This window comes from Chiloscyllium plagiosum, unplaced genomic scaffold (genome assembly GCF_037043375.1).
Source record: "Chiloscyllium plagiosum isolate Xiang-an unplaced genomic scaffold, Cpla_swu_hap1 HiC_scaffold_5, whole genome shotgun sequence".
Lineage (NCBI taxonomy): Eukaryota > Metazoa > Chordata > Chondrichthyes > Orectolobiformes > Hemiscylliidae > Chiloscyllium > Chiloscyllium plagiosum.
In genome coordinates this window covers 16,579,235-16,604,801 of record NW_028270143.1, presented here as the reverse complement: position 1 = coordinate 16,604,801, position 25,567 = coordinate 16,579,235, and the positions used below count along the sequence as shown (strand labels likewise).

The window sequence follows — 25,567 nt, the reverse complement described above, 5'->3', positions numbered from 1 at the left end:
CCCCCCTTACTTCCCTCCAAGGCCCCAAGGGATACTTCCATATCCGCCACAAATTCACCTGCACCTCCACACACATCATCTATTGCATCCGCTGCACCTGATGTGGCCTCCTCTATATTGGGGAGACAGGCCGCCTACTTGCGGAACGTTTCAGAGAACACCTCTGGGACACCCGGACCAACGAACCCAACCACCCCGTGGCTGAACACTTCAACTCCCCCTCCCACTCCACCAAGGACATACAGGTCCTTGGACTCCTCCATCGCCAGACCATAGCAACACGACGGTTGGAGGAAGAGCGCCTCATCTTCCGCCTAGGAACCCTCCAACCACAAGGGATGAACTCAGATTTCTCCAGTTTCCTCATTTCCCCTCCCCCCACCTTGTCTCAGTCAAATCCCTTGAACTCAGCACCGCCTTCCTAACCTGCAATCTTCTTCCTGACCTCTCCGCCCCCACCCCACTCCGGCCTATCACCCTCACCTTGACCTCCTTCCACCTATCACATTTCCAACGCCCCTCCCCCAAGTCCCTCCTCCCTACCTTTTATCTTAGCCTGCTGGACACACTTTCCTCATTCCTGAAGAAGGGCTTATGCCCGAAATATCGATTCTCCTGTTCCTTGGATGCTGCCTGACCTGCTGTGCTTTTCCAGCAACACATTTTCAGTTCTGATCTCCAGCATCTGCAGTCCTCACTTTCTCCTCTTTAGTTATCTTAACCCATTTTTGAACTTTTCAGTAAAGTCTGTTCTTTCGTTATAGCAGTCAACAGCATTTCTTTCTTCCTCAAAATATGTAATTGGTGTGATGTTTTAGAGATCTAACAAGTATGCATGATTGAAATTCAGACTGAAGCAGGGAGTTTAAGGTTAAAAATAATGCATTGTATGATGGCATCAAATAATCTTTAGGGACCAAGTCATTAAGATTGGAGTCCCTACAGTGTGAAACAGGCCCTTCGGCCTAATTAGGCCACACTGACCCTCCGAAGAGTAACCCACCCAGACCATCCCCATATTTGCCCCTGCCTAATACTCCTAACTCTATGGGCAATTTAGAATGGCCAATTCACCTAACCTGCACATCTTTGGACTGTGGGAGGAAACCCACACAGACACGGGGAGACACGTGCAAGCTCCACACAGACAATCACCCAAGGCTGGAATCGAACCCGGGTCCCTAGTGCTGTGAGGCAGCAGTGCTAACCACTGTGCCACCCATTAATGCTGTCATGACAATGATAGAACTGGGCCCAAGTGTGTATGCTTTCAGACAAGTTCTCTCCCACCCTCCTTCATGGACTCTGATACGTTTAATAACATTTTTTAATGTTCACTTGCCTGATCTGACAACATGGTGACAGCAGTTCATGGAGCCAGGCAGCAGCCAGGAATGCAACCTAATGAAACCGAACATCCACAAGGACTCCCATCTGAAAGTGGAGAAAACATTGTTATAGCATTGTGGGTAATTGGAGAGCTGAAATTGAAATCCTCCTCTTCTGCATTTCATACTTGTTGGTACCAGAAATCCCCTTCCACAGAATCCTCAAATCCATGCAGACTTCGCAACTGTGATAGTCTGTTTTTATGCTGTTCAAATTGTTCTGAGATTTTGTCCATCCTCATGATAATATTGTAATTCTGCTGAAGCTTAGTTTGTGCCAATGGGCCTTTTAGTGGCACGAGCTGCATGTTATTTCTTCCTGTACGTTCTGCATGCCCGTTTATGTATGTCTGTACGCTGTAGTCATCTAGCACTTCTTGTTCTTCAAGTGGTTTGGATTGACACTGCAAACATTTTGTTTTTTTACATGGCCCTGATTGCTCTCTGCTTTGCCCATGGAGCTCAGAGGAGGTGGTGATATAGTGGCAGTGTCACTGGGCTAGCTATTCAGAAACCTAGGCTAATGTTTTGAAGACCTGGATTTGAATCCTACCACGGTAGCTGATGAAAATTGGATTACAGAAAGATTTGATGAAAGTAAAACTAGTATAATGACAACTCAGTTGGTTCACAGATGTCTTTCAGGTAAGGAAACTGCCATCCATACCTTATCTTGTGTACATGTGACTCCAGACCGACAGCTATGTGGTTGATTCTTCTGGGCAATTAGGGACAAGCAATAAATATTGGCTTAGCCAGTGATACTAACATCCTGCGAATGAGCATTTAAAGAAAAATATCCTGCTGCAGCTTTGCCATGTTGCCTTTTCAGCCCAATGGATTCTGGTGGTCTGTTTCAGCATTCTCCATACACCACGCACCCCCCTCCCTCCAACTGAGGCCAATTACCCAGAAAAGGAATATTGTTTGCTAGCATCATGGTTCAGGGCCAGGAGAGTATCCAGGATCTGTAGTGTCAGTTCTTCCAGATTTTGCACAGGGCCTGAAGTGTAGACTTCTTCGATTATCTGTCACTGAGCTTCAGAGCTAGGGTTTCCTTTTTGCCACAAAGGAAAAGAGATCACTGATAATCCATACATCACTTCTCATCATCACTTACCTTTATTAAGTAGAGATGTTTGTGTGACGTTTGGATCTTCTTTATTTAGCAATTGCAGAAAGAAAACCAAAATGAATCTTGTGTACAGAATGCCATGCCTAGGATCTTGCAGATATTTGATTTCTTTCAAAAGAGAGATTAGGAGCACTGGGTGGAAATTGCATCTTATGTGAGGATGACCAGCCACAACTGGGTATACTAAACCTCGGTTTGCTCTTCCAGAAAAGAATGGCAGAAAGTAAAATTGCAGCTGATATTGCTGAGCTGTGAGAAGTTCAGAAGAGGCGATGACCTAGTAACATTCATGTCTAGATTTCTAATCCAGACACCCAGGTAATGTTCTGGGATTTGTTTGAATTCTTCATGGCAAATAATGGCATTTGAATTCAGTAAAAATCTCGAATTAAAAGTCGAATGCTGACTACAAAATCATTATTGATTGTCAGATAAGAAAAAAATCAGGTTCAATAATGCCCTTTAGGGAAGGAAACTGCCATCCTTACCTGGTCTGGCATACATGTGACTCCAGACCCACAGCGATGTGGTTGCCTCTTTACTGACTCTGGGAATTTAGGGCAGGGAAATAAAAAGCTGAATGAAAGAAAGATCCTTTCTCTATCTTTCTATATGCTCAGACTCCAACGTTAATGATCATGAAGTCTTTGTTCTCTATTTTGCAGAGAATCTTCTTTTTGATGGAGAAGTTAACAAAGTAGACTTTGTTTTCTTATCCAACTAAACACACCAGTGACGAATAACACTGCAGCCGAAACTGCAGGTAAGTGTGGAAATTCTGCATGGTGAGGGATTGCCAAATCACAATGGGAAGGAGAAAGAGACCAAAATTGTAAAGTCACAGCTGCTATCATTTGCAGTGCAACATCCATTAGAGATGGACAGAACCTTGGCAAGTTGTAGGGAACTCACCTGAAGATGAATGACCTGCCAGCGATACAGGCTAGGTGCAATGGACAGACAAATTGTAAATGCCTAGCAGCTGAACAAGAGCTTAGAGTGGGTCACTCATAATTGAATACAAGTGATGTTTCAGAATTTTCTACGGACATCATGGTGGCCACAATATCTGAAATATCTTAGATCAGGGAGTTCAAGAAAGGGATCTTTAATAACCTATTTAAGAGGTCTCAGAGCTTAAACACAGATTTGTGAACATTGAAGCTTCAGGCAGGGTGCAGAGTACTTCACCTCTATTAGCAGAAAGCAACTGTATGTGACACAAACTTACAAAAAAGTGCAATGGCCATCAAGATGAACTTGATAAACTCAGAGAAAAGCTTCACATCTCACAGACAGCTCAGTAAGAGCACGTGCAACAAATATAAGCCACTGGTGAAAAGCTATCCAGGGAGACACTTGAATCCAAATTGCGTCAGACCAATATTGAGTATCCAGAGATTATTAATCTGCACAAGTGTTGATGAAGCCTGCAACTGAATCTCATTACCAAACTACACAAGTCCTCCAGTTTTCTTTTGGTGAAGAAGCAGAGGTCCAGTCAACAGAGCTCCTAGAGCATAGGAGCACCTCAGAAAAACATAAAGCCAAGCAAAATGTTAAGATGGAACATATTGAGATTAAGCAAGAATTGAAGAAATCTAACCAACTGAAAGAAAAAAAATCAAATTCACTGCACAACTATTAGCAGTTACAATATACTATCAAGCCTGATAAACATTAAGTCCTCAATTCCAAAAGGGAAGGACAGTGGAATCGAGCATGGGAGATGGAAAAGGAACAGTCTCTTATGGAAATCAAATGTCTGCAGCAGCTAATTGACAATGAAACAAAATAAAACAAAGATCTGCAAACTTTGCATTCTGATTACCAGAAAATCAGATAAATGGTAAGAAAACACAATTTAAATAAACAAAACTACTTCAGTAAAAGAAGTTGTTGTTATAAGGCCATTAGAAAGTAATTAGAGGAAAGTAAACTTGCAAAATTGCTACTATAAAAGAAAGATTTCAGAAAACTTTCACCCTGTGCAGAAACAGGTATTGTTCTTGACAAACTTATAAAATAAAGAAATGCTTTGAAGATGGAACAAAAATCTCTTTGACTGAAATAATCAAAACTCAAAGATCACTATGAATTGTTGTCTAAGGAAAACATTTCACGACAATCAAAAAGGGAGCTTTGAATTCTTTGGATCTTCCTCATTCTTTGATTGTTTGTGACAATACTTTCTCCTAAGGTCCGAGGAACCATGTCCTACATAGAGGAGCAGCCTCCAGCTCACGTGTGTGTCAGTGTCTCATTAGTAAGTCTTACCTTGGATCCAGAGATATTATCATCCACTTCGGACCAGCCTCAAGTTCTGAAGAGTGCAGGAGGCTGCCTTTACAGTCAGGTCATACTCTGAAGCTGGAACCCCAACCTGACAAACTTTTACACATCCAATGGAGAAACACATAGTGTTTGTCTATCATACCCTTCTCAAAAAAGGCCAAGAATACAGATAATATCCTAGACACCATCATGATCCCAAACGCTGTCCTTGTGTATATCCTGTCCCATTAACAGGACAAACCTACAAGAAGTAGCAGCACTTAGGGTGGAGTTGTCCTGTGAATCCTGAACTATTATTCTGGACTTTATGATATCTCATGGCTTCAGGAAAATAATTGGGCAAGGAAACCTGATTACCACCTACTACGAACCAAAAAGTATTTGGAGGGAACACTGAAGATGGTAAAGGTACAAAATGTGCTCACAGCGTGGGAGCCTGATTTCTATCAAATAACTGGCTCTGTAGCACTATTGCTAGTCCAGTCCAAAATGACTTAGGTGTTAGAATGGATTTTTAAAAAATTGATTCATTCATGAGAAAGTTAGAATTTAGGAAGTCTGTGATAAGTAACTCACCTCTGTCTTCCCAATGCCTGTTAACCATCTACAAGGCACAAATCAAGCTTGGGAGCTATAGACTTGAGTCTGACCTCAGTGGTGTGTAAATTGTTGGAGGTGCTTCTGTAAGAAAGGATTTAAAATCATTTGTAGAGACAAGGAATGATTAGGGATAGTCAACAGAGTTTTGTGTGAGGGAAATCATATATAACAAACTTGATTGAGTTTTTTGAGGAAGTAACCATAAAGGTTGATGAGGGTAGAGTGGTAGACATTGTTTATTTGGACTTTAGTAAAGCCTTTGACAAGGTTCGGCATGGTACACCAATTAGCAAAGTTATTCACATGGAATTCAGGATGAACTTACCAATTGGATACAAAATTGGTTTTATGGTAGGAGGCAGAGGGCGATGGTAGAGGGTTGTTTCGTGGACTGGAGGCTTGTGACCAGCAGTGTTCCACAGAGGTTGGTACTGGGTCCACTTCTGTTTGCCATTTACATAAATGATTTGGATGAGAATATAAGAGGCATGTTTAATAAAGTTTGTGGATGATACCAAAATTGGTGGTGGTGGACAGTGAAGAAGGTTATCTCAAATTGCAAAGAGATTTTGATCAATTGGGTCAATGGGCTTAGGAGTGGCAGATGGAGTTTGATTTCGAGAAATGCGAGGTATTACATTTTGGTAAAATAAACAAGAGCAGACTTATAAATTAATGCTAGGGCCATGGGTAGTTTTTTTTTAGAACAGAGAGACTTAGGGATTCAGGTGTCTATTTGTTTGAAACTTACATCACAGGTAGCCATAGTAGTTAAGAACACATTTAGCATGCCTGCCCAGACCTTTAAGTATAGGAGTTGGGATGTCATATTGAGGTCATACAGGACATTGATGAGGCCTCTTTTGGAGTACTGTTTGAAGTTATGAATGCCTCATTATAAGAAAGACATTATTAAGCTGGAGAGTGTTCAAAATGATTTACCAGAATGTTGTTGGGAATGGAAAGTTTGAGTTATAAAAATGGACTGGATAAGCTGGGATGTTTTTCACGGGAGCCTAAGAGGTTGAGGGGTGAGCTTATAGAGGTTTATAAAATCATAAGGGTTGTAGATAAGGTGAATAGCAAAGTTCTTTTGCCTAAGGTTGGGAGTTCGAACTAGGAGGCATATTTTGAAGACGAGAGGAGAAAGATTTTAGAAGGACATGAGGGGTAACTTCTTTACAAAGAGAAAGGTTATAGTGTGGAATGACTTGCCAGAATAAGTGATGGATGCAGATTCAGTTGGAACTTTTAAATGATATTTGAATAAATACATGAACAGGAAAGGCTCAGCATAATATGGGCTGAACATAGACAGGTTGAACTAGTTTAATTTGGGAACCTGGTCAGTATGGATTAAAGTCATAAAGTCATGGAGATGTACAGCGCAGAAACATACCCTTCAGTCCATTTTGTCCATGCTGACCAGATATCCTAAACTAATCAAGTCCCATTTATCAGCACCTGGCCTATATCTCTCTAAATCCTTGCTATCCATATACCTGTTCAGATGCCTTTTAAATGCTGTAATTGTACCAGCCTCCACGACTTCCTCTGGCAGCTCATTCCATACACGCCCCACGCTCTGCATGAAAATGTTGCTCCATAGGTCCCTTTTAAATTTCTCCCCCCTCACCCTAAACCTACGCTGTCTAGTTCTGGATTTTCCCACCGCAGGGAAAAGAACTTGTCTATTTACCCTACCAATGCCCCTCATGATTTTATAAAGCTCTATAATGTCACCCCTCAGACTCTGACAATCCAGTGAAAAGCCCCAGCCTATTCAGTCTCTTCTTATAGCTCAAGCCCTCCAACCCTGGCAATATCCTTGTAAAGTTTTTCTGAACCTTTCAGGTTTCACAACATCCTTCCTACACTGATTGTACACAGTATTCCAAAGGTGGCCTAACCAATATCTTGTATAGCCGCAACGTGACGTTCCAACTCCTGATGAAGAGCTTATGCTGGAAATGTTGACTCTCCTGCTCCTTGGATGCTGCCTGACCATCTGTGCTTTTTCAGCATCACACTTTTTGACTCTGATCTCCAGCATCTTCAGTCCTCACTTTCTCCTCCCAACTCCTATACTCAATACTCTGACTCATAAAGGAAAGTATAACAAACGCCTTCTTCATTAGTTGGATTGAAGAGTTTGTTTCCACGCCATATGGCCCTATGACTGTATGAAACATTTATACGTTATGAGAGGAAAATACTGATTGGTTAGTAAGTGAATTCTAATTGGTAGAGGTATTGCCACGGAGAATGCACAAGTTTGTGATGACTAAAAGTTAACTGCAAAGCGTTGTTTAAATTTTAAGCCAGAGAGGTTGACTATGATTACTTAAGGCATTGCCCTGAAAAGTGAATTAGGGAATGGTATATTAATTTCAGTGTTGGCCTAATGCTAGGTGTTAACCTAACCTGCCATTTTGATTTAATTAGCTCTGTCTTCATTCCTGCATAATTGCACTTATTTCAATTTAAAATACTGGTCTTGGATCCACACTTCTCTCCGCCAAACTAAATCCACATTTGAAAAATCATTACAATAATAATGGAAAGACAATCGTTGGATAACATTTCCTTTCAAATTTGTACTGTTACTGACCTACTAAAATCAACATAATTCAATCATCAATTAACAAATGAAGATTAGTCCAAATAAAAATGTAAACTTCATATGAAATTATCTAAAGTATGTCATATATAGTTCCAAATACTTTATGATATTTCCTATGAACATGTGCAGAATTTATATTGATTCAAAACTAAACTCAGAATAGGAAATAGGAAAAACTCATTTTCTATCTTGACAATGTAACATTATGTCACAATTCTGCAATACACTGCAAATGATGTTTCAAAATTTAAAGTTTAAAGATTTCAACAAAAGCACAGAGTAGAACACCTATTGAAAATTATGGTAATCATGTGAAGGAGTACGACGCGTTATATCTCAGACTCTCACCTTAGCTCCTGTAATTGCTGAAAGTTTCTATTTAGGGGTGACGTGAGCCAAGATCACATTTTCACACTGGCAGTTTATTTCTTTTTCCATTATTAGTGAAAATTCACAACCGCGTGGCATTTTACAAATTAAGCCCAAACTTCTGAAACAATTCAGCAAAGCATTTGTCAAAATTAAATATACAATAATTACTTAGAAAATCAGAAAAGGAACTGTCCTGAATCCAGAATTTTTAAATGCCAGATAGTACTTGAGAATAAGGGAAAGGCCAATATATCTTCTTTTTCTGGTATTAATCAAAGCGTTGCTTTTTGGCTGGAAACCATTCCATAATGCAGTAAAAGGACAAAGAATCGAAACTATTCAAATTCAATACAAACCTAATTTTTGGCCAGAAAGTTGTTCAATTCAGTGCATGGCCAAGAGAGAAAGAAACATCAGAAAGTAGTTAAAATTAATGCCAATGTTAATTTCTAAGTTTAATATTGGTCTACATTAGTAGCATGTGAAGGAAAAAGACATGATTATTTATGATCCTCAGTTAAACCTGTCATAGACACTGAGTTTCACTCGACAGTAAAATCTTTAATCAGCTCCTGCTGTGAAGTCTCAAAGATCATAAGTGGGAATGACTCATAAGTTAAAGAATAAAGAAATATTAATTGCCAGTCAGTAGCAATGAAAGAACTCAATGACCAGTACGCATCTACACTATCGTCAGGATGATTAGATGGAAATCTCAGTGTCATTTATTATTGCAGTTAAAGATCTGTAGATCTACCTAATACAGTGTGTTGAACTAAAGAAAAACATATTTTACTAAAGTGGTTTATGACAATTTAGCCACAGTTTTTATTTCACTTTGTACAATATGAAATGAAATATGAAATGTCTTCAACTTTATTTGCTTTATGTGCTGAGGGAAGAGATATTCTGAATCGAGAGGAGGGAGACAGGGATTAGGTACTTACAATTGTCTGTTATCTTTATTGAAAGTAACATTGCCGATATCACAGTAAAATGTTTCAGTGCTGAAAGTAATTGGGAATACACGGAACATTTTTTTTGGACCTTATTAGTAGTGTGATTGTCTGGGGCAGCATTAAACAAATGGGAGCTCATCAGATGGGAGATTGTCCTCTATGAAAATTTCCAGTATGTCAGATAATGAAATCGGAGGGTTTTGATCTTGTGCCACTGCGGTATTGGGATTATTCCAGCAGGCTGCACAAAGGAAAGCAAAGGCATCTGAAGTGTCACTCTACAGCTGTGGCAAAGTTACAGAATTTCCATTTTGTTGATGCTCACAGCACATGTGTGCAACAGAAGGTGATATCAAAGGAGCCGTTCTTCCTCAGTTCTGCACATTATTTTTCACAGTTGTGATGAATCTCTCTGAGCTCCGTGAACCAATAAAACACAGTGCCTGTTTGAGTTGATATATTAATATTTACTGAGGATTTGGAAGGTCAGGGCTAAATGTCAGCAGATGCTGGGGCAGTGCAATGGGGAATAATTAAAAATCTCACAGCAGTTCAGCTTCTAAACATCTTTATTAATCCTTAAAAGCAAGAGCTTCAGGACTCGGTCTTCTGAATCCAGCCAGTCACATGAAAAAGATGAGAAGACACTAGCTGATAAATTTCTGTGTGAAGAGTATTTGTTTCTGACAGTTTCTGACAGCTTCCTGGCCTGCAGTCTGGCAGATGTTAGTTAGCTGGGAAGACTCTGGTGTTTGAATTATCACCAAGCTGTTGGCATCCACACCTGCCTTTCCATCTAAGTCACCCTGACCTGTCTGACAAGCTCACTACCTGATTCATTTACCAAAGTCAGTCTGTGCTGACAGCTGGACTTTAGATAAGTTTCTAGCTTGTTTTTAAAAAAAGTCATAGTTCGCTTTTTTGTTGGTTTACCTTCCAGTATCAAATGCTGGCCAACTCTACAGCCTGCTTAGTGGCTTTCTAACCACTTGCAGTACAATCAATTTCTGTTCAGACCTGATATAAGTAAGTTCTTAGGAGATCCCTGACATAAGCAAATGTTTACTACGTTTCAGTTTAATCTTGACTTAGGTAGTGCAGCCTGCACTTCAACATGTAGGCCCACTTGAACATCCAGCTGTCTCTCTGTTCAGTTTTATGAACGGCCATTTCTGTGAATGTATAGTAACCTGGATAAGGTAAAGCTAGCGTGCAGCTACGCAGCCGAAAGCTTTATTCTGACTTTTTGAAAGGTACATTTCACTGCAAATTGTTTTCAAGCAGCCTCAGGCCACCCTTTTTATTCGACATATAAAAAGCACATTTTTCTGAAATAATTACTCTACAACATATTTCATACTTATCCTAATTAGATACAGTTTTGTAGAAAATTGATATGCAAAATCTAAATAATGTTGACATTCCTGTTCTGTGCTAAATTATATCCATCCCAATTTTCTGTGTAGAATAGGATTAAGGTGTGTTTACTTAAGAATATGATTGTGTACTGTGCACTGGAACTAAGTGCAGGTTGTTTGGCTACAAATTATTGGGTTGGGTACTTCCATTAGGGTTACAATTAATACAAAGCAAAAGAAAATGATCAACGTGAAAGTAACAAATTGACTGCACTGCTGCCTTGTGTAGATGATTTAGCCTCTTGAAATTTACCTGCAATTAGCAAATATCAATAGTACACATTTATATTTGGAAAATTAATTCTGTCTGTCTTCAGATTACAAACACTTAACTGTTTTGTATGTACTATTTCAGAGTATATTCACTGAAAGCATCAGCAAATACAATGTAATCCAAATGTAAAACAGTTTAATGGATTAAATACTGAAATTGTGAAATCCAAAACAATAGTTTACACATGGTGGTTAAGACTTAACACAAACAATTATCAGAGAATGGTCAAAATTTACAATGATACACACGTGAAATCATCATTTAGCTTATAAATAGATAAAATGCAGCGCTGTATCATATGTCTTCATTAAATGTCCATTTTAATGGTAATTGTGCTTAAAAATGGTGATAAATTAATATAAAATGAGTTCCAAACCTTTAGACTTCTTTCTCATTGATTACCCATTGCATAATTAGAAAATGTATTGTGGAAATATGTTTTACAGAAAATGAATCACAACTTTTGTCATTGGCATAATTCCCTGATGCTTAAATTGTTCATGAGTTATGCTATTGAGGCCAAATGGATGTATTTTCATATGTTTGAGCGCTTGTGGATTTAATACAAAAAAAGTCAAAATACAGAAGTTTGGAAATCTCAAGCTATTGGGATATGATGACATACACTTGTAAAAGGGCATATTTAAACCGTTGCCAATAATTACTACCTCAACTGGATTTGATAGACTAGTCCCATAACTTGTTATAAAGTCTGAAGCAGCAATAATGGGAGTCAGATATACTTTACTTAGTTCCCAGTGAACATTATCATTATATGGTCTTACCTTCAGGCGAAGAACCCACATTATTCTTTCACTACTTTGCTACTTTGCCTCTAATATCTCCTGCTGCTGCACAGAGATCCATGATCCATGGCTGTCAGCGACTTCTGAGATGGGAGGTCAATTCCAGTGGGAGTCCATCATCATGCACACACCATTCAAGTGGCTGCACAGCTAAGAGGTAACATTGCTTTAGTGTGATTTTTGTGTCTAAGAGGGAAATGCAGCAGGACAGCAGTCGGTGGTTCGTGAAGATTTTTAGGCTTTACATGCAATATCTGTAACATGTTGTGAGCACAGTTTTGAAGATTTCTGAGCAGAATATTAACGTCAACTCTTCATACACAGGATGAGCAAAGAGCTGGTGTGAAAATGAAGCAACTATCAATGAACCACATCATGTACAACTCCACATTGACTCGACACTGTACCTTCACTCTGGGATCATACCTCTCCACAGTCAGCTGGCATTGTGTCTCAGTAAAACTGTTCAAATCTGGCAGAGCTTAATATATAAAAGTCTACTCATTGCAAAGTTTAAGTGGGAACAGAGCTTAACTAGCAGAATATCATGGGTCTGAAGCAATACTCACAAACAGTAAATTTAATTCTTGTTTAAGCTAAATACTGCAGACTGGACTGAGATGATGAATCTTTTCAGTAACAGCTCAAAGCAGCCAGAACAAACCCGAATAGAAGAATTTTTACTGTTTGCTTTCACTCCAATAAATCTGCAGCTATCTTCCCAGAAAAAGAGTGTTTTGTGAGCAAGGCTGATGAGCGGAAACTTTGAAAAAAATAGAAAGATCACAACAATTGCTGTTAAGCAATAGACTATGGCCAACTAATGCAGAGGCTACTATAGGTACTCTACAGTTAAGTTAATTCCAAATGAGCTGAAAGAAACCTGAAAAGTTGGAAAAGCTCTCAAAGTATTAAAAATCTGGCAAAAAGCTGAAACGTCAGCACAAAATTTCTAACATCTCCTTGGAAGCCAATGTGTCTCCTATCTGAATTTTCTGTATTTACTGTGGAAAAGGACATGGAAGGTATAGAATATAGGAAAATAGATGACATTTTGAAAAATGTCCATATTACAGAAGAAGTAGTGCTGGGTGTCTTGAAATTCTTAAAAGTGGATAAATCCCCAGGACCTGATCAGGTGTAGTCTAAAACACTGTGGGAAGTTTGGGAAGTGATTGCTGGGCTCCTTGCTGAGATATTTGTATCATCGATAGTCACAGGTAAGGTGCTGGAAGACTGTAGGTAGGCTAATGTGATGCCACTGTTGAAGAAAGGTGGTAAGGACAAGCCAGAGAACTATAGACCGGTGAGCTTGATGTAGGTGGTGGGCAGGTTGTTGGAGGGAAGCCTGATGGACAGGATGTACATATATTTGGAAAGGCAAGGACTGATTTAGGATAGTCAACATGGCTTTGTGCTTGGGAAATCATGTCTCACAAACTTGACTGAGTTTTTTGAAGAAGTAACAAAGAGGATTGATGAGGGCATAGCGGTAGATGTGATCTATATGGACTTCAGTAAGGCATTCCACAAGGTTCCCCATGGGAGACAGGTTAGCAAGGTTAGATCACATGGAATACAGAGAGAACTGGCCATTTGGATGTAGAACTGGCTCAAAGGTAGAAGACAGAGGTGGTGGTGGAGGGTTGTTTTTCAGACTGGAGGCCTGTGACCAGTGGAATGCAACAAGGTATGCTGTTGGGTCCATTACTTTTCGTCATTTATATAAATGATTTGGATGCGAGCATAAGAGGTACAGTTAGTAAGTTTGTAAATGACACCAAAATTGGAGGTGTAGTGGACAGTGAAGAAGGTTACCTCCAATTACAACGGGATCTTGATTAGATGGGCCAGTGGGCTGAGGAGTGGCAGATGGAGTTTAGATAATTTAGATAAATGTGAGGTGCTGCATTTTGGGAAAGCAAATCTTTGCAGGAGTTGCACACTTTATGGTAAGATCCTGGGGAGTGTTGCTGAATAAAGAGACCTTGGAGTGCAGGTCCATAGCTCCTTGACAGTGGAGTCACAGGTAGATAGGATAGTGAAGAAGGCATTTCCTTTATTGGTCAGAGTATTGAGTGCAGGATTTGGGAGGTCATGTTGTGGCTGTACATTGGTTAAGTCACTTTTGGAATATTGTGTGCAACTCTGGTCTCCTTCCTATCGGAAGGATATTGTTGAACTTGAAAGGGTTCAGAAAAGATTTACAAGGATGTTGCCAGGGTTGGAGGATTTGAGCTATAAGGCTGGGGCTGTTTTCCCTGGAGTGTCGAAGGCTGAAGGGTGACCTTATAAAGGATTATAAAATCATGAGGGGCATGGATAGGGTAAATAGACAAAGTCTCTTCTCTGGGGTGAGGGAGCTGAGAACTAGAGGGCGTAAGTTTAGGGTGAGAGGGGACAGATATAAAAGAAATCTGAGGAGCAATTTTTTCACGCAGAGGGGTGTGTGTATGGAATGACCTGCCAGAGGAAGTGGTGGAGGCTAGTACGATTGCAACATTTAAAAGGCATCTGGATGGACAGCGAATGGTTTAGGAATGGGAAAGGTTTAGAAGGATATGAGCTGGGTGCTGGCAAATGGGACTAGATAGGTTTGGGATATCTGGTCAGCATGGACAAGTTGGACAGAACGGTCTGTTTCCCATTCTGTACATCTCTATGACTCTATGGAGCATTTTCTGGATCTTAACATTTACAAACCAAATAAACAAGCCATTAAAAATTGAAATTACAAGAGGAAATGAAGGTCGCTATAGAGTGAGCACATCAGTCTTGTCTGATGATCATCTTTAAAATCTAGAATAATAGGGTTAACACTTGAAGATCAATTATGTGAGGAGCTTAATTTCAGAACACACCATCTGGAATTCCTGTCTTTTTGGCAAGAGCTGATCAAGACCATTGACCAAATCATAAGTGGGTGCTGAGATAAGGGATGTGATTGTGACTTCATGGCAGCAGAGTCAGCCAACAGAATAATTGAGGTTGTGATAGCATCAACCCCAATGAAAGCATTCCAAAAAGACATCTTAGACCAATTGAACGGTTACACAGAAGAAGCACTACTGCCATGTGGATGAAAGTACGAAGTTGTATTAATGGAGTTGACAGAGCTTACAGGCTATTTGTAATTTGTTCACCTTTGACATGATAACCAGTGTAGGCAAGCCTGGTATGCAGTGTAGGTGTGCAGCCTGATCCACATCCCCGGAAAATGCTCAGATTTTAAAGCTGTATGCAAGATACATAGCAACAGAAGTCACTGGAAATGCCAATTCAAAAAGTAAATCACAGAACAAGTCCTTTCATGTCATTTAAGTAGGAGCAGGAATAGGCCATCTGGCCCATTGAGCCCACTCTGCCATTCAATAAGGTCATGGCTGATCTTTATGTAGACCCAGCCCAACTCACCCATCAGCTCATCATAACCCTTTATTCCTTTACTGTTCAAAAGTCTCTCTGTCTTTGTCTTAAAAACATTCAATGAGATAGTCTTAACTGCTTCACTGGGCAGGGAATTCAACAGATGCACAACTCTTTTGGTGAAGAAGTTCACCCTCAACTCAGTCCTGAATCTTGTCCCCCCCTTGTTTTGAGGCTTTTCCCCCTAGTTCTAGTTTTCCCCACCAGTGGAAACAATCTCCCACCCCCCCACCTCCCCCTGCTTATGATTAGATTTGATTAGATTAGATTCCCTACCGTATGGAAACAGGCCCTTCGGCCCAACAAGTCCACACCAACCACCTGAAGAGTCGCCCACCCAGACCCATTCCCCTACCCTATTTACCCCTGACTAATGCACCTAACACTATGGGCAATTTAGTATGGCCAGTTCACCTGACCTGCACATCTTTTGGACTGTGAGAGGAAACCGGAGCACCCGGAGGAAACCCACGCAGACACAGGGAGAATGTGCAAACAGTTATCCGAGGCAGGAATTGAACCTGAGTCCCTCGCGCTGTGAAGCAGCAGTGCTAATCACTGAGTCACCATGTCGCAATAAAATGAGTTTGATGATGTTCAGTCTGCCATAGCTCACCCTGAAGATTAACCCACCCAGATCCATTCCCCTATTCTATTATCCTATATTTACCTCTGAATAATGCACCTAACTTACACATTCCTGAACACTATGGACATCTTTGGACTGTGGGAGGAAACTGGAGCATACCCACACAGATACAGGGAGAACGTGAAAACTCCACATAGTCGCCCGAGGCTGGAATTGAACCCAGGTTCCTGGCGCAGTGCTGACCACTGAGCCACCGTGCCACCCTTAAGAAACAGGATCACCCAACAGAAACCTATGCTGGCCGATGCAGGAATTGAACCTGTATTGTTGATGTCACTTTGCATTACGAAACAGCCACCCAGCTAAACGAGCTAACCAACAACCTTATATCTTATCTATTTCCCTCATAATTTTATGTTTCTATAAGATCCCCCTCATTCTTTGAAATTCCAGTGAATATAGTCCCAATCTACTGAATCTGTCCTCATACACCAAACCCCTCAATTCTGGAATCAACTTTGTGAACTTTCTCTGCACTTCCTCCAGTGCCAATACATTTTTTCTCAAGTAAGGGGACCAAATCTGTACACAATACCTCACCAGCACCCTATACAGTTGCAGCATATCATCTCAATTTTTAGACTCCCTCCCTCTAGTGAAGCACAATATTCCACTTGCCTTCTTAGTTACTTGCTGAACCTGCAAACCAACTTTATGTGATTCATGTGCAAGGAACCAGGTGCCTCTGCACAGCAGCATGCTGCAGTTTTTCACCAGCTAAATAACACCCCATTTTTCTGTTATCCCTTCCAAAATGGATTACCTCACATTTACCGACATTGTACCCCATCTGCCAGACCTTTGCCCACTTAAACCTATCTATATCTCTCAGCAGACTTTAGTGTCTTCTGCACACTTTGCTCTACCACTCATTTTAATATCATCTGCAAATTTTGGCATATTACACTTGTCCGCAACTTTGAATCATCTAATATTAGTCAGACAGGTACAACATTACAGGCAGCCAGATGTATAGATAAGCTAGTACAACGATACAATCCATGAATTTAGCCAAACTATATAGTTAGATGATAAGGATGACACCCAACATGAGCTGAAATTCACCATAGGGAACATCAAAGATACTGTGGTACCATTAAGAAGCATTTGCCTCTGTCTAGATTATATATAGAGAACTGATGGAGCAGCATAACCTAGATTTAAAATTAAATATTAATGCTGATACAAACTTTCTTGAACTTCACAGGCTGAAGTGCATGCTCCCCCAGAAGTAGGATGCGATATTAAACCAACCACTGTCAAACATACTCCATACTACAACTTGAAGATTCCATCCATTGGATCAAATACACTCAATTGTCACTACAAAAACTCACGCTGGCCTGCACAGATGTTTTATATTGTGGACACTACTGATCCAATGGTTGCAGACTTAGCACCATGAGCATCTGTCACTGGCCACCATGTCCGATATTGTTAAGATAATAATCACAAGACACACCACAAGGAGCATCATTTGTAGACCACATCCTTACTTGGAGAGAAAATCTACTAATTCTACAACATGGATCATCAGCCAACATGCTACATGATGCCAGGTGGAATTGAATAAGTATATCCGTTCTGAACATGTATATTCCATCCCTCTGCAGAGCCAATGCAGAATTGTAATTCACCAGATAAGTTCAGACCTTTCCAGTCATCACGTGTCAGTATTTTCCAAAAAATATGTATCATATTGCTTGAAAACAACAGTGACCAGCATGCGGGTAACAAATGAGCCACCTTGAACATCAGACAGAAAGGTCAAGTACTGCACCCCACTGATGGCACATGAATCCAGCGGAAATTGTCAGTAAATGCTAAGATCAAGTACAACTACCAAATGATAGGACATTAAATGTAACACATTCAATCAGAACAATACCATAATCAGAAACACCAAGTAATTCTATTGCAACTAATATATGGTGTAAGACATAAACAAAACATACCTAACCAGCATTCTGAAAATGTATAGCCAGTGAAGATCACCATAAATCACCAGTACATTTCAGACTTAAAAATGTATTAGTCTGTGTTCAAGAATATTCAGACAGAATGTCATTTTTATTTTCTGTCATATGAGTAGTTTGCTTCTTTATGGGAAAAAAATGTAGAAAAAGATTGGTTGTTGTGACATGCTGATCTATGTTTTTAAGAGGACGTGCCTTAAACTGGTGTCAGTCGATACATACAGGACAAGGTGTCAGTCCCAAAACTTGTTGAGGATTATTAAGCAAAGTAAAGTCACTATCATCCCAGAGAACCACTCTTTGAGCTGATGCTGCTGGCATCATTCTGCATCACAAACAGCTGTCCAGCAACTGAGCTAATCAATTTCAAAGTATTAAGTGTTAATCATAGGTGTTAGATGTAATACATTTATTTGTATTTGTATTTCCTCAAATAAAGAACCTATTTTATTGTTTCACAATCCTTTTGTGTGACTGTAATGTTCACATTCAAGAGAAGAAGATAACACAAGTGAGGTCTCACCATCTCCTCCCATAATGTTGACAGGAGATAGAAACCACTAGCTAACCAGAATAAATAGTCATTTTCAGTAGTTGACATAATTTCCCTGAGGTTTCTGTTGACGTCTTAGCAACAATATCGCAGGAAAATGGTAGTGGTCCAATTGAAATTCATAAAACATAGAAAATAGGATAAGGCATGGGCCATTCAAGCCCCTCAGGGCCAGAGAGTTTCCAAATAATGCTGCTAGTTACTCTCACCATTATCTGCATATCCAGTGTTCATCGATCTACAACAATGGTTATCACAGCATAGTACCTCAGTAGAAAACACTTTGCAGTTTTTTTGATGTGCCAAACTGAATCTTCAGAGCTTTGATGGAAGTATAAACCAGAAAAGCATGTTATGCTGACATGGGCACAACTGAATGTAGGAGAAGTATTAACTTCTGACATGTATATTCTTCATCTACAAATAAGAAAAGTCCAGGAAATCATAAACTTCGCTATCATGTTCACCATCCAAAGAAAGTGCTAAGAAGTCATCAGAAACACATTATGAAGGAAAACTTATCAAATATGCATGATAGTCTACATGAGCTCAGCAATAACATACCTGAAAGAAATTAAATAGAACAATATTTACTGATAGAATCTGCAGTCGGTGACAGAAGTGCAAATGGGGAAAGCTGCCCTTGACTTCATCAGCAGAATGCAGTTTTGGATGTAGTCTCCTGGGCAGTCAGGTGCAGAAATGTGAGGGCAGCATGGTGGCCTCACAGCACTAAGGACACGGGGTTCGATTCCAGCCTCAGGTGACTGTCTGGGTGGAACGTGCGTGTTCTTCCCATGTCTGCATGGGTTTCCTTTGTGTGCTCCGGTTTCCTCACACAGTCCAAAGATGTGCAGGTTAGGTGAATTGGCCACGCTAAATTGCCCATAGCGTTCAGGATGTATAGGTTAGATGCATTAGTCAGGGGTAAATGTAGGGGAATGGGTCTGGGTGGGATATTCTTCAAAGTGTCGGTGTAGATGTGTTGGGCTGAAGGGCCTGTTTCCACACTGTAGGGATTCTAATTCTAAACCTGACACTTGAAAGGTATAGAGATTGATGGCCCTGCCTTCATGCTAAGAACACTAGAACGAAAGTCCAATTTGGAAAATGGTAAGAGAGATTAAACAATACAACAACTCCAATCTCAGAAATCTTTAATAACTGATCTTCAGACTTTGATATTTGCACCTCTGATATACACAATATGGTGTAACAACAGAATACTGAAGTTAAGACCTTTTAGAGGTAACAACTGCATACACTAATCAGTAAAAATGAAGTCACCATAGTCCCACTCTCTCATTAGAGGGAGACAACTGGTGATAAGTTTAACCTGAGGGTCACCACCCCTCAGATCAGTGGTGAGGTTGAGAATGGGAATCCTTCATGGTAATCTCAGTCAGTATGGGAAATAAAGCTGGGCTGTTGGCATCACTTTGCATTGCGACTAACCATCTAGCCAACTGAGCTTTTATGTAACAATGCTGCAGGTGCTGTGATATTCAATACATGGTGAAGTTTTGCAATGCCAGGGGCAATAAAATGAACAGCTTAATTCAGAGCATGACGAAATTTGCTGTCAAACCCAGATATTTTGAATCCCTGCAATTCCCTCCCCATTCCATGTCTCAATTCACCCCACTCCAGAAATCGTACCTTGTGTGGGCTCTGGCATTTTATACAATCACTTAGCACACACACACACATTCAAATTAGGTCAGTATCTCATTGCTGTATTCAGGAGCTTTTGGTGATTAAATTGGTTGTCTTTTTTTCATTTGCAACTAATAATTAGAATTGAAAAGTACATCATTGGCTATAAAATGCTTGGGAATGTGTTGCTGGAAAAGCGCAGCAGGTCAGGCAGCATCTAGGGAACCCTAGGTGCTGCCTGACCTGCTGCGCTTTTCCAGCAACACATTTCCATCTCTGATCTCCAGCATCTGCAGACCTCACTTTCTCCTATAAAATGCTTGGGAATGTTCTGAGGTTATGAAAGACACCATGGAAATGCAAGTCATTGCCTGCTGCCCCAGTCAAGTTTCTTCAAAGGAAGATATGGAATACTTTGCATGACCTTCAAGATATCTCTCAGTCTGATATTTCTGATACATCAGTGAGCAGTCCAATTGATCTCTCTAAATGTTCCCTAAATAAGGGGTATCAAAATGCATATTTTTTCATATAAAACTTGGAGAAATAAATCTGCACATATATATATATTCATTTTGTTTGAGCCAAATGAGATTAATCATTAGCCATCAATGAATGTATTGATCAGCATATTACATACAACAGAATGCTGGTTGCAATACACCTGATTTGAAGTCAAGTTCATGCAAACGCCAACAGGGCTTTAGCACTTGAGCTTTCTTATAGTGATCCTGCTGTGCACATAAGTTCTCACAAAAGACACAGACTGAAGTTACTTTGGACGTCAAACGCTTTCAGTAAGCCTCAGGATTCTACTTGGCATTAAAGAGATTCTGTACTGTCATTTTGTAAATGTATTTGTCAATATTACAATGTAACTTTGACAAAAAACTCACTAATATTTATTCAGTAAAGTTAATACTAGTACACTGTGACAGTCTTATTACAATACAGTAATTCAGCTACAAAGAGAGTGATGACGTCTTGGATTAAAGACCGACGTGCACAAGCAATTTATATGCAAGAATGGATGCTTGTTCACAGTCTGCAATCTTTTTACCATAGCTCAATGCTCAATATTTTCAGTCCATAACCATTCTTATGCTGCCTTGCCAGTATTCATAGTTCATCTCCTTATTGTTTTAAGGAACAGAGCTGTCTGGAAGCTTTGCAATTCTCCTCATATACAATTCTTTGAGGCTCTTTGTTTGCCAACACTGCTGGTAATTTCACTTCACTTTTCAAAATTTGCTCTTAAGTGGATTTAAAAAACTTCATCAAACCTTCAACAAATCTGCCTCAGATTTTTTAAGGCTGTTGGTTCCAAATTGTTTAAGTATTTTATCTAAATCAGAATATAATATAGTTAGATGGTAATTGTTTCACTGGTAGACCTATATGAGAAACGTGTATTCATGGTCTAAATAAGAAAGTATCAGTCTGTAGGGATTTAACTTGCACATACAGCAGATAATGCACATTTACTCAGATAATTGCTGTTTTTTTTAATTGGCTCAGTTTTCCCAGTTGTGTGATCATTGCAGTGTATTACACTCTTAGAACTAGATGGTAATTTAAGAAATATATAATTGAGTATCCAAGAAAGAAAGAAACTGTAATCATGATGTTAACTCCTCATTACTAAGCCCATAAATGCTCTAAGTATTGTTCAGTATGTTAGTCTAATTATGGAATGGACACACTGGAAAACTAATGGTATGATAAAGATATAATGAATGACCTTACACATTGCATTGTGTAGCACAAGGCAATGGATAAATTCTTTTAGGTCAGATGGGCAACCCACAACATAGCAAACAATCCATTACATATGAGAAAAAGTTTTACTTTATGTAGATGATGCTGCCATAACTATTTGAGTGATACTGTTATAACTGAGTTCAAATTAGATGTCCAACCAATGCAGTTACAGGCATAAAGTTTGTTTAACTCTGTATGTCCACAGAAGATTAATTTTACCCAAGTTTAGCCACTAAGTTCCTGTTCAGTGACACCCAGTTTGGATTCTGTCAGGGCCATTCAATTCCTGACCTTGTGACATCCTTGTTTCAAACATGGACAAAAGAGCTGAATTCCAGAGATGGGGTGAGAGTGATAGCCTTTGACATTAAAGCCACATTCAACCAAGTGTGGCATCAAGGAGCCCTCCCAAAACTGGAATCAATGGCTATGAGGGATCAAACAGTCTGCAGATTGGAGTCATATGTGACACTTAGGAAAACAGCTGTGGTGAGGTTCTACGAGAGTCATCACAGCTCCAATACATCTCTGTAGGACCTCTTCAGGGTGGTGCCCTTGGCTCAACCATCTTCAGCTGCTTCATCATTAAATGATAGTGAGATCATTGCCAATGATTGCAGAATGCTTAGCACAATTCATGTCTTCTCAGCCACTGAAGGAGTCTGTGTTCAAATCCAGACTTGGGCTGGCAAGTGATTAGTAACATTTGCACCACACAAACACCAAGCAATGATTGTCTGTAACAAGAGACATCTAACCATTGAGCCTTGACATTCTGTAGTGTTCCCATGACTGAATTCCCCACTATCAACATCCTGTGGATTACTAATGACCTGAAACTCAACTAGAATCACCACATAAACACAGGGACTACAAAAGCAGGTCAGAGGCAAGGAATACTGTGACGAGTAACTCACATCCTGAATCCCTAAAGCCTGTCTACTATCTAGAAGGCGCAAAATGCATGGTGGCTCAGCGGTTAGCGCTGCTGCTTTGCAGCACCATGGACACAGGTTCAATTTCACCCTCGAGCAACTGTCTGTGCGGAGTTTGCACATTTCCATGACTTAATGAGTTTCTTCTGGGTGCTTCAGTTTCCTCTGATGGTCCAAAGATGTGCATGTTAAGTGGATTGACCATGCTGAATTGCCCATAATGTCTAGGGATATTTAGGTTAGGTGGACGAGCCATGGGAAATGCTGGGTTACAGAGGTGTTGGCGGCTCTGGGTGGGATGCTCTTTGGAGGGTCGGTGTGGATTTGATGGGCCGAATGGCCTGTTTCCACACTGTAGGGATTCTATAATTCTATGAAGTCAGTAATATGATGCAATGCTCCCCACAAACCTGCATTGATGCAGTGCCAACAGTACTCAAGAAACTTGGCACCATCAGGACAAAGCAGCCAGCTTGATTAGTGCCATATCCACAAACACCTCGTCCCTCCACCAACAAGGCACAGTAGCAGCAGTGTGTACTATCTACAAGATGCACTGCTGAAATTCACCAAAGATGCTCAGACAGCACCTTCTAAGCTTATGACCACTACCATCTGGAAGGAACAGGGCAGCAGACACATTGAAACACTGCCACATGCAATTTCCCCTCCAAGCCATTCAACATCCGTATTTGAAAATATATCACCACTCCTTCAGAATTGCAAAGTCAAAATCTTGGAATCCCTTCCCTAACAGCACAGCAGGTGGACTGCAGTGGTTCAAGAAGACAGGTCACCACCACCTTCACGAGGATAATTATGAATGCATAATAAATGTTGGCCAGCCAGCGATGCGCACAAAAAAATTTGCCAGCTATGAATTTTACTTTCGTTTGATCCTCAGTAACTCTTGTCCTATATTGCTAAACATTAGATTGAACTATTGAACTTTCAATATAATATTAATTTATATAGTGTTAATGAAAATATAACAGTAGATGTATATCTGGACTTCCATAAGACATTTGAAAAAGTGCCACAACATTTGTTTGGAAATAACATTTTAATTATTTGTTTGGAAAATGCAAGTGTATGATATTTAAGATGACGCGATATATTTGTTGACCAATTAGCTAAGGGATAGAAGACAGTGTAATAGGGAACAGATGCTTTTCTGACAAGACAGTAGTTTGCAGACGGGTCTCTGAAGGTTTTGTATTAAGCCCATGACTTTTTTTTATTATGTATAAATGACATGGATTATGGAGTAGGGTGTATAGCAAATTTTGAGAAGATTTGTAGCTCAGGTTGAGGTTCTGGATGTAGGTTTGCTCACTGAGTTGGATGGTTCATTTTCAGATGTTTCGTAACTATACTAGGTAGCATTTTCCTCCGCATGAAGCTTCATCCAGAGACTAACTGAAGATGTTACGTAGTATGGTGATGAAATGTCTGAAAATGAACCTTTCAGCTCAGCGAGCAAACCTACATCCAGTAAGGTGTACAATTTTGAAGTTTGGAAATGATCAAAGTTTGGCAATGTAATATGCAATGAGAATGACAGTGACAGATTCCAGGAGGACGTAAACATGGAAATTTAATGTGGGTAAGTGTACAAGAGATACAATGGAAAAATTGTATAATCTAAGTTGCACTATTTTGTACAGGTGCAGGCTTGTAGAACTGTAAGTGCATATTCACTAATCTTTTAAGTGTCAGGGTAAGCCCTTCTTCAGGCTTATGCCCGAAACGTCGATTCTCCTGTTCCTTGGATACTGCCTGACCTGCTGCGCTTTTCCAGCAACACATTTTCAGCTCTGATCTCCAGCATCTGCAGCCCTCACTTTCTCCTCTAAGATGTTAAGGTGGTTAAGAAAGCACATGACATATTTAGCTTTGTAAATAGAAACAGCAAATAGACCAGCAAGAAGGTCATGCTAAAGTTTTATAAATCATTGGTCAGGCTTCTGCTGGGCTAGTATGTAGAATTCTAGACACTTTACTTTAGAAGGATTACAAAACCTTGGCCAGGATACTCTGCTTTGCACTTGAGAAGTATCTTGATGTGTTGGTGACTTGTCAAATAAAGTTTATCATTTTGGATTGTCATTACCCAGGGAGACACATGGGTTGATAGGGATGTTTGAGGAGATCCTTAAAATATTTTGACTGTGCTCCTCTCAGTTTCCTGCAGTGGCTGAGATTCATGTAGAGCGATTGTCTTGTGATGTCTAATTGGCTGTGTTTACCTGGTCTGATTTTCGTGTGACTGTAGACCCACAGCAATGTGGTTGACTCTTAAATCCTCTCTGAAATGGTCTAGCAAGGGAAATTGGGGATGGGAAATGTCCTGGCCTTACCAGTGATGCATACATTTCATAATGGGATAAGAAAGAAAAGTCTGATGTGAGGCATGCAAATGACATGTCCCACCTAACAGAGCTGGTTTTGAGTGATTAATGCCTTTGTACTTAACATATTGGCTTGGGAGATGATGCTGCTGTTGAATACTTTTCTTGTTACTGTATTTGGAAAATCTCACAAAGGAGCCGAATATTTCTGCAGTGCTTTGTAAGCCTGTCTTGAGGTGTCAAGGAGAGCAAACAAACCCTCAAACACGTCTTCTGTTTGACACTTCAAGTGCCCCCTGCAGCTCACATACTACAGTTTTCACAAAACTTTTCCAGTGCAAATGGAGGCTATTTGGACCATCATGTCTGATCAGATCAAACATTGGACTA

The 25,567-nt window shown here is 40.0% G+C and overlaps 1 long non-coding RNA gene across 1 annotated transcript; it reads left to right on the top strand.

Moving 5' to 3' along the window:
* The first annotated feature begins 1,884 nt into the window (after window positions 1–1,884).
* Window positions 1,885–18,357, top strand: LOC148149880 (uncharacterized). Its single transcript, XR_015757079.1, has 3 exons — window positions 1,885–2,033; window positions 3,189–3,286; window positions 17,153–18,357. It is a non-coding gene; the product is annotated as an uncharacterized LOC148149880 (long non-coding RNA).
* The last annotated feature ends 7,210 nt before the right edge of the window (window positions 18,358–25,567 follow it).